This window comes from Lissotriton helveticus (assembly GCF_964261635.1).
Source record: "Lissotriton helveticus chromosome 1_1 unlocalized genomic scaffold, aLisHel1.1 SUPER_1_unloc_10, whole genome shotgun sequence".
Lineage (NCBI taxonomy): Eukaryota > Metazoa > Chordata > Amphibia > Caudata > Salamandridae > Lissotriton > Lissotriton helveticus.
The window spans coordinates 3,478,026-3,485,106 of NW_027611649.1; positions in this window are offsets into that span (position 1 = coordinate 3,478,026).

The following is a 7,081-nucleotide window of genomic DNA, read 5'->3' on the forward strand; positions in this document are numbered from 1 at the left end:
GCATGGCAGCATCGTGTTTGGTTTAATAGCACCCTCCCCCACACGTAACTCCGTTTCAGTTAGGTCCCTTGTCAATTCCTGGGGCCACTTGGCCAGTCTTAGCCGGGTTCACACCATATCCACGTTATCTCAATGCCCCGATTAACGACTTGTGTCAACTGTATACCTCTTTTGTTGGGGTACATAGGGCTTTAGGTCATTGTTTCTTGCAGCGCAATAAGTTGGACCGGCCGGGATGTCGATTAGTTCCGTCATGGTTAATTCAGTTAATTCGGTAATGGGCAAGCACCCCCAAACTAAGTACAATATGCCTTATTGGAAGCAGTGTTTCCTAATACCACTCCTATGGAAAAACACAGGATTCTCACAATTAGTTTGCAGAAAGACTTATTGCTAGAGGTAACAGATTGTGAGAATTGGGGTAAAGTATTTGCAGCAGTATATGCGAAGTGTTACGGCACGCCGTCTATGACTGTCTTGCTTTCTCTGATCAAGCGTGTTCAGGATGAGCACAGTCCGGAGGCGGCTGTCGAGTTGGGAATCGTAGTGTAGTTCCTGTATTCCCAATAGGCTCTGCGCATTGGAATAACATATATAGATACGATGTATTACTGAGGTCGACTGGGTCTCTATCGAATATATTAGACTTAATTGTGAGGGCCAGCTAGCTCAGAGGTCACTAGAAACTTTCTTGAATAAACAAGAAGGGATTAGTTTCTGACAACCGCATAAACATGACAACTTTGTTTCCCAAGAATAAGAAATGTATCTCTAGAGTCGCGGAAACAATAGATAGTTAGTTCACTCAGTCAATCGTGCATGCTTCGTTTCACCAGAGGTGCAGAGAAATAGAGAGACAGGCATTTTCAATAAAAAGTATTTATTGACCAGTTTTCTGTCTCATGCAGGAGAAATTAACTGCTACAATCGTAATACTGGTTGCAAAATACAATGCGTACAGTATGAAGAGTATTATAAAATAATACTGTAAAAGCATGACATGGTGCTTCTAAAATACGCCTACCCCGGTGTACCTAACCTAGGTCTAGTACAAGGGAAGAAGTAAGTGAGGTGTAGCTTAGTTTCAGTATTCTTTTGCCAAAAATCTCTCTAAGGGTCTAATCCTCTCCGTCTCCGTTGGTTTTAGAATAAAGGAGGTCTAGTATCTCTCAGGACTCGATTTCCCAACAACCCTCAAGGGTAGCTTGGAAACACTGGAGCTGGATTTCTCAGCCAGAGAAAAGGCAGCATCGCTCTCAGTGCGTCTGCTGGAGGGTCGGCTTCTTTCGGCACTTGCTTCGGCAAGCTGTGTCATGTAGGTAGATAGTCGAACTGCTCCAAACCACTGTGTGTTTGCCTGGGCATATTTATACCATCAAGGTGCCTAGTTTGACGTAATGTTGGTCATAATAACGTCATCAAAGACTCAGTTCTTTGAAAACTCCATGAGTTCTCCGATAAATCAATATTCAAGCAAGGGGAGAAGTCCCTGACTGCTGAAGGCGAGTTTTTCCAAGAAATCTTTATGGATTTTTGGAACTCGTGGAAGTAGCCATGCCGTATTTGTACTGCATAGGCTAAGTCTAAATATGGTTATGATTTCTATGCCTATATAAGGAGAAGGTGATTTATACCTATATATGGGCATGAATCGGGAAAATTACACTAGGGTCCTAAATTCATATACAACAGAATGAGGCTCGTTGGAGTGTTTGACGTAGTTACTGATCTCATCTTTTGTAATGTAAAGGGAGATGCGGGTAACTTTCAGGTGTCGAATGCTTTGCACCTTGTCCCAGACGTCGATAAACCCCAAGCGTTACCGAGAAATATTGCGGAGGCTTATAAGACCATTGGCCGCAATATTTGGGTGTTAAGCCTTTTGCTAAAACGGCAACTCAACCGCAGACTCAGATGGCAAAGTCTACTAAAGACGACCGTCCAAATTTTCCAAAACAGAATTGGAAGAATCAAAAACGGTAAGCAGCAATAGAAACAGGGGTCGCGTCCGGCGTCGCCGATACCAGTGTCTACTGAGCGCACTTATGATTTGTGTGACCGCGCAACAATTAGGTCTCCTGATAGATTTCAGGTTCCTGAGCAACGTTCTCCTAGTTCTTCACAGGAAATATTGGGCACGCAAGCTGGTGGCAGAGAACACGGCAGGGGTCGGGGTGCCCCACAAGGACATGAGCAGCCCCGCCCGTCTGATGGTAAAGGCAAGCAGGACGACTTGCCACGTTAACGCCCTCATTTTCAGAAAAAGAAAGTTGCTGCATTAACCGTAAGTATGCCATGGATAGTGAGAACACAGCTTCGGAACCTGACATGGGCATTAACGCTGCTCGACAGCGCAGCGGAGGTTACAATAGTGCGGCAAGCGCTGCGTCCATATCTGAAGGCGACAGCAACTGACACTTTTATCACAGTGGAAACTACTGACACTATGGTGGCTCCCCCTGACAGACTATATGATATAGTTCTTTTAATTGAAGGTGACATCCAACGTGTAATAAAAGGGATTTTTTGGGAACATCTGACCTCTACATATGACATTCTGTTAGCTGAGGAAGACTGGCCCCCGCTTTTCGTTTTGGCCGCTCCGAGAAGGGAGGAGCTGACCCTCCCTACTTTTCTGGACACTGTGCCCAAGGAGCTGTCCGCAGAACTTTGCAGAAGAGTGGGCTCTGGTGCTTGCACCTGCGTTGTACCGTACTTAAGTCGAGTGGGATAAACTTTCTCCCAGACACGAGATTCCATTGCGGTCTATTCCACAGCCACAACCCCAATATCCCATGCGGCAAGAGGCTAAATCTCCGTTGCGGAAATCCTTGAACAATTAGAATATCAAGCTGTGATTGAGACATGTGTTTCCCCCATGAATAATCCTTGTTTCACTGTTACCAAACCTGATGAGTCGTACTGCCTGGTTTCGGATTATCGACATTTAAATTCACATTGTCGTACATGTGCGGTACAGAACACCCACAGTTCAGCTCTCGTTGACAGTCTGGTGCGAAAAAGATTTAAGACCACACTAGACATTTCCAATGGCTTTTTTTGTCATAACCTGTCCTCTGTTAGTAGTCAATGGACAGCGTTCACTTGTGGCGGCAAACAAAAACAATTTAAAACATTGGCTATGGGCTATAAAAACAGCCCAGGCGTCTTTGCCGCAGATGTTGTCTCTTTGCTAGATGGCATTGATCCTGATGCGTACTCGTACATTGATGATATTTATCTCATGGATGACTTATGGCCGCATCTGTGTTGCATTGACCGCATCATAGTTATGTTTGCGGACTTCGGTTATAAATTTAACTTTGCAAAGTCACACATTGCGGAGTACACACTGTTGTTCCTGGGCTATGAGCAAAAGAATGAAGGTAGAGGTCTTGCACCTCACTTCCTGGAGAAATGCGCACATTTACAGTCTCCTACAAATCTAAAAAAATGTAATCCTTGCTGGGATTTTTGAATTTCGGGCATACTTATATTCCTGATTATGCCCAGCATATCAAACCTCTATATGCTTTGATACAACCAACTTTTACCAAGTCATGCTGGCTGCCTGAACATTCAGCTATTCTGCAATTTTTGCAGTCTGATATTCTTGAATCTAAGTACTTATTGACTCATGATAACCACACTAACCTGGTCATAGAATTTGTGCCTGGTGCCGTGGGTTTTACCTACTTGTTGTTTAATGAAGGAGACACAGTGCCTATCGCTTACAAGTCACACTTGTACACTTCGGCTGAAAAGCGATTTTCTTCTGTCGAGAAAGTCTTGGCAGCTGTACAGATGGTGATTCTAAAAGAGAGCGCGCTGTCACAAGGAAAACACATGTTGGTTGTTACACCTTATCCTGCATTTGAAGCAGTGATGAAAGCCAGCGTACCAAATTCTAAAGTTATATATCCTAATTGGATACAATGGGCAACTTCGTTGACATCTCCGGATGTCACATTTATCTTTGACCCCTCATTACAAACTCAGGAGTTCTTACAGTATGAGTTTGTTAATCCTGCTCCTCTGTCCATGCGCACGCTTGAGGATTACCGTTGTATCATTTACACTGATGGTTCTGTAGTGTAGTTCCTATAGTCCCAATAGGCATCTGCGCATTGGAATGATACAGACAACAGTATAGACCAGGGACTGAGGTCACCTAGATCTCTGCGGACTATATTAGACTTAAGTTTTTGCCAGCAAGCTCAGAGGTCACTAGAAACTTTCTCGAATGTAAGAGAAGGTGTTAGGCTTCCTACTTAGACAAGAAGGAATTTAGTTTCTGACAACCATACAACATGACCTCTTTGCATCTCCATGAATGAGGAGGGAATCTCCAGAGTCGTGAAAAACAATAGAGGGTATTTTACTCAATCAGTAGTGCATGCTTAGTTTCACCAGAAATGTAGAGAAAGAGAGACGGGCATTTTCAATAAAAGATGTTATTTATTGAACAGTCTGTTTTCTCACACATGAGAAGTGAACTGTTACAATTGCAATACTTGTCATAAAATAAAGTGCGTACAGTAAAAAGAGTATTATGAAATAATACTGTAAAAGCATATTATAGTTTCTCAGCCATAAGATGCATCTAAAACATATAAAATCTATACAACAATAATAAAATGTCTAAACTGACTCAACTGGTGCTTCTAGCTTATGCCTACCCTGTGTACCTAACCTGAGTTTAGTACGGGAAGAGATAAGGGAGAAGTCGGTTAAGTTAAATAATTTCTCTGCCAATATTCTAACACCAAGAATTCTCTCTGAGGCTAATCAGCTCCGTACCTTGATTTAGAATGTCGGAGGTCTTGTATCTCTCTCTCTCAGAACTCGATTTCCCAGCAGCCTGCAAGGGCGGCAGGGAACACCGGAGCTGGATTTTCGCGGCTGGAGAAAAAGACAGCGTCTCTCTCTGGTGCGTCAAAAGGGAGGGTCGGCTTCCTTAAGCTCTCGCAAACAGCAGGGCGTAGGGCGAGTAGTCAGTCGATCTGCTCTAAACCACCATGTGTTTAACTAGGCAAACCTGGGCATATTTATACTAAAAAGGTGCCGTGTTTGACGCACAAGGGTGGACATATTAACATCTCTAGGTGCATGAGGTGCGCAATACGTTCCAGGGGTCTGGGACAAATCAATACTGGAGGCTTAGAGTATTCTCTTGGGGCTACAGTAAGTTTGTCATGTCCCAGAGCCAGTTGTACTCTCTAGGGGCTTATAGGCAGAGGAAACGCCATGTTAGGACTGTGCTGAATCTGTCTAAATATGGTCATGATTCTTATGCCCATATATGGGTATTATAAGTTAAATCCATATTTGGGCATGAATCTGGAAATTCATATTAGGGTACTAGATTACTTTACAACACCCACTCCACGGTAAGATGTACATCCTGATAAGCATATAACTACTTCTAAGCATAGCTAAGTATGTGTATACATCCCACCCACGAAATACAAAACATTTTTGAATTTCAAAAAATGGCATGTACATGTAAAAATGAGTATTGTACTGTACGACTTAGTAAAAGGCAAACTGTATACTGAGCATGATACTGAGCATTGCATACATTAAACCTTATATCATTCATGAAATATTTACATTTTATGAAATGTCTCTAAATACAGAAAAAAAAATCGAGAACATTTCATCAGATTTCAAATACAAGATTGCAAGTGCTAGAGGCTGGGTTTTAATACTGACTCTAGATCCAGAAATCTCGTACTCTAAGAATATGTTTACTTTGAGCCGAGTATCTTGTGCCAAAAAGGGGTAAATATTTGGGAATGGAAAAAAAGATAGTCTTTTCAAAGTTGTAAAAAAGTCTCTTAAAAAATAGCAGGTCTGTTTTGAAAATCTGAAGGCACCTGACCTGTTTTTTAGCTTCTTGCTTTATTGGGTACTGCCTTTGTGCAGTTGGTGTATTTTTTTATTGGATTTTATGGTGAGGAGAGTCCTCATCCCACCCAACATGATTTTTATATAAAGCTGGAGCTTGTGCTACAGCCCATTATTTAGCATAGGTGTGTATTTTATGTATTGGAACATGTTTTGAGAAGGCTGGCCTAATTATTTCGCCATGTGGGCACTCTATAACAAACTTTGGTGGCCAATCTTTCTCAGCCAACAGGATGTCATAACCCTGGGAGAGTTTTTCCCCAAAAAGTTTTTAATTTTCCTAGTTAGGTCTCCCTCTATACTGATAGTTGTTTCATATATTCTATGGGGGACACTCACTCTCGTGTCTGCAGTTTCCACTTGAATGTATTAATTCGTGTCCACTGTCTCCAGAAGATTCATCACGTTCTTGCGAATGATGGTTATCTCTGCTGCGCTGTCTAGCATTGTTAGAGCCCATTCTCCTCCTCGGCATCTTTTACTTTTACACTGGCTACTTTTTTCTTTTCAAATTTTAATTGCTTACTCTGTGGAGCAAGGTCCTTGTCATTGGACTTGGCGTGCTCCTCCTTCTGTTCTGACCGTCCTCTTTCCGATTTCGGTGAGGAAGTCTGAAAAGATCGAGAGGAACGTGTATCATAATCTTTATCTTTCAAGTTTTTTCAGATTATCTCTATTTCTAAGATTGTATCTTTTTTCAGAGGGTTCCCTTTGGGGAAGTCTTTCCACCCATTCAGGAGATTTATTTCTCCTCCGGGTTGATCTTCCTCTGTGTCAAAAAGTCAAAGTCAAAAAGATTTTTATTTGTTTTGGTACTCTACTGAGGACCACAAATTTAAAAACAGTTTGCATGGAAATATTCAACAAGATTTAATATAATGTTAGAAAAGACTTTAGGAATTTATAAAAATTATAACAAACCCATTCATTGGGGGGGTTGTTTACACACTAATAACAGATTTTTTACTGTAGTGATTCTACATTTACGATATATCGGGTCAAGATATCGTGACCGTGCTGTAACTATATTTGAATGAGGACATACAAATACAATATGCTCAATGTTCTGTTCGCCTCCTTGACAGAATTTACATATCGAGGATCCTTCTACTGACCATCTAGAGGTAAAGGTTAACACAGGTAAAATGCCTAAGCGCAGCAGTGTTATTGC